General features: G+C 49.4%; 1 long non-coding RNA gene across 1 annotated transcript; it reads left to right on the top strand.

The window, feature by feature from the left end:
- The first annotated feature begins 803 nt into the window (after nt 1-803).
- LOC117523034 lies at nt 804-2,782 on the top strand. Its single transcript, XR_004564392.1, has 3 exons — nt 804-844; nt 1,636-1,641; nt 2,603-2,782. It is a non-coding gene; the product is annotated as an uncharacterized LOC117523034 (long non-coding RNA).
- Nucleotides 2,783-3,037: the final 255 nt, after the last annotated feature.

Genomic DNA, 3,037 nt, shown 5'->3' with positions numbered 1-3,037 from the left:
GGTGCAGGTGGAACGGGGTACAGTCTAGATTCTGGTGGTGAATGTGGGGTCCATGGATGTGTGACTATGTCCCTGGGCTATGGTTGGCACTCTAGAGGAAGTGCAGGTTGTGAGTTTGCCTGTGGGGGTTGCTGAGGTGCTTCCAGTGGAGGCGATGTTGGCCTCACAGTCCATTTCTCCATCAGTGCGGGATCAGATTGCAGCCTTGGAGTTGGGTCACTTACTTTTGGTGGTACAAGGTAAGGTGAGAGCATTGTTCAGTCAGTTTAGTTCTGTCTGTTCAGCCCAATATGGAGATCTGGGTACTGACCTAATATCACATGAGATTCTGCTCCTGGATAATGTTCCAGTGCGACAGCAGTACAGCAGGATTCCACCATCTCAGTATGAGGTGGTTAAAGATCAGATCAATCAGCTGCTTGGAGCACAAGTTATTAGGGGGAGTAGCAGTCCCTATGCCTCTCCTATTGTGCTGGTTAAGAAGAAGAATGGTACTTTGCTTATGTGTGTTGACTATAGGCTCCTGAATGGAAAAACGAGGAAGGATACCTTCCCTTTGCCTTGGATGTCCTCATGGGGACTCGTTGGTTTTCTACTATGGATCTGGTGACTGGGTATAACCAGGTTCCTGTGTCGAAGACTGATCATCACAAGACAGCCTTTTGCATGCCTTTTGGTCTGTTTGAGTGGAACCATACGCCCTTTGGGCTTTGTAATGCTCCTGGTACCTTTCAGAGACTGATGCAGAGGATTTCTGATGACCAACTGTGTCTGTCTTTATTGTTGTATTTGGATGATGTGATTTTTTTCCTCTACTATTGAGCAACATCTGGATAGGTTGAGGGTGGTGCTGGAGCAGTTGCAGCATGAGGGATTAAAGGTGAAACTCAAGAAGTGTGTCTTTTTCCAGCAGGAAGTGTGTTGCTTGGGGCATGTCATCTCCGATACCACTGACCCTGGTAAAGTGGAGGTGGTTGCCCATTGGCCGGCTCTGGCCACACTTTCGTAACTGCTCTCTTTCTTGTTCTTTGCCAGCTACTACCGCCAGTTTGTAGAGGGTTTTGCAAGGTTGGCAGCACCCCTGCATAAGGTGGTAGCTGAGTTGCTGGTGTGAAGCCCAAGTCGGGCAGATCAGCCAGTTTGGGGTCATTGGACAGAGGAATGTGGCCGTAGGTTTGAGGCACTGAAAGCTAAACTTACCTCCACACCCGTGCTGGCATATGCTGATTTTAATTTCCATTGTTTTGGAGGTGGATGCTAGCTATTGGGGAGTTGAGAGCAGTGCTGTCCCAGGAACAGGATTGTAAAGTTAAGCCGATCGCTTATGTGAGCCGTGGGTTTAAGGCCCACTGAGCGTAACATGGTGAATTACAGCTCCATAAAGTTGGAGTTTTTGGTACTCAAGTGGAAATGACTGAGAAGTTCAGGGAGTACCTGTTGGGCCATAAGTGCATTGTTTATACTGACAACAAACCACTGAGTCATTTGTCATCCACAAGGCTTGAGGCCACTGAGCAACATTGGGCAGCGTAGCTTGCCTCATTTAATTTTGAGGTTAAGTATCGCTCAGGTCATTGCAGTAAGAACGCTGATGCCCTCTCCTGTCAGCAGCCTCCTGGGGCACAGGATTTCCAGGTAATGGTTGGTGGTGCACGGCTTCCAGAGCCTTTGCAGCAGGTTTGCCAGGGGAACAAGGTGGATGTGATGTAAGCTGTTTGTTGCAGTGTTGCCCCACCGTCTTCCAATCTGACCTGGCTGTGCTGCAGCAGTTGACTCACTTATTCAGGAGGCCTTGGCATTGTGGGAGCGTAAAAGGGATCCTAATAAGGAAGAGTGGAAATGGGTGTCGCGGTCAACGCAGGTGCTGCTTTGGCAGTGGGACCGGTTGGTGGAGAGGGACAGTGTTTTGTAACGTCAGGTGTTAAGGCCCAATGGAGCTGGGGCTGTGTTGCAGTTGGTGTTGCCTGCAGCTTTAGAAGCCAATGTGTTGACTGAGGTTCATCAAGGGCATGGTCATCAAGGGGTCAAGAGGACCCTAGAGCTTCTATGTCAGCAGTACTATTGGCCAGGGATGTCTGTGGAGGTGGCAGATTCAGAGTCAACCAGTGGCTTTTGGCCCTATGGGACACCAGTTGGCGTCCCAGCCTAATGAGATTCTTGCCAGTGATTTTACCATTTTAGAGCCTAGTCGTGGTGGAGTAGAAGACGTTCTTTGATGACTAACATCAGCAGTAAGTACACGTGGCAGTCCCTATCCGTGACCAGCAGGCTGCTACGGTAGCTTGAGTTTTGGTTACAGAGTGATTCTCGAGGTTTAGGATTCCAGCCCGGATACATTCTGATCAGGGGCAGAGTTTTGAGAGTGTATTGATTCAGCAGTTGTGTGGCTTTTATGGCACAGAGAAGTCCTGTACCATGCCATACCATCCACCTGTGAATGGGAAATGTGAGTGTTTTAATAGAACGCTCCATGATCTGTTGCATACGCTGCCGGTGTCTTGGAAGCATGATTGGGTGCTGTTTGCCCCAGGTTCTGTATGCTTACAACACTACTCCGCATCATGCAACTGGTGAGTCTCCTTTTCTGCTGATGTTTGGTAAGGAGCTGAGACTCCCAGTTGACTTTCTGTTTGGTCAAGTTCAGGAGCTTGTGGGTGGCTTTGTTCATGAGTGGGTCCAGGATCACCAGACCTGCTTGCAGATGGCTTCTGATGGAGCTCGAGATTGGCTGAAGGCTGCTGCAGAGCGCCGCAAGAAACATCATGACCAGCGTGTCCATGATGTTCCCCTGAAGGACGCCAGTTGGTCTGATTGTGAGATTTTGGGGATACGGGGGGCCTTATAAGATCCAGGATCAGTGGTCCTCGGTGATGTACAGTGTCTTGAGGGCACCACAGGAGGAGGGAATGGTTTATACAATCGCCCCTAAAGAGGATTTAAACCAGAGCCAAGCAGGTTAATTGTTCTTTGTTGAAGGCAGTGGTATGTGTTGATTCCCTTGACGAGGCTGTAGTTCTTTCTCCTGCCCTCAGTGGAG

Source organism: Thalassophryne amazonica, chromosome 13 (genome assembly GCF_902500255.1).
Source record: "Thalassophryne amazonica chromosome 13, fThaAma1.1, whole genome shotgun sequence".
NCBI lineage: Eukaryota > Metazoa > Chordata > Actinopteri > Batrachoidiformes > Batrachoididae > Thalassophryne > Thalassophryne amazonica.
Note: the sequence above shows the minus strand (reverse complement) of the source record. Positions and strands in the feature narration are given on the sequence as shown.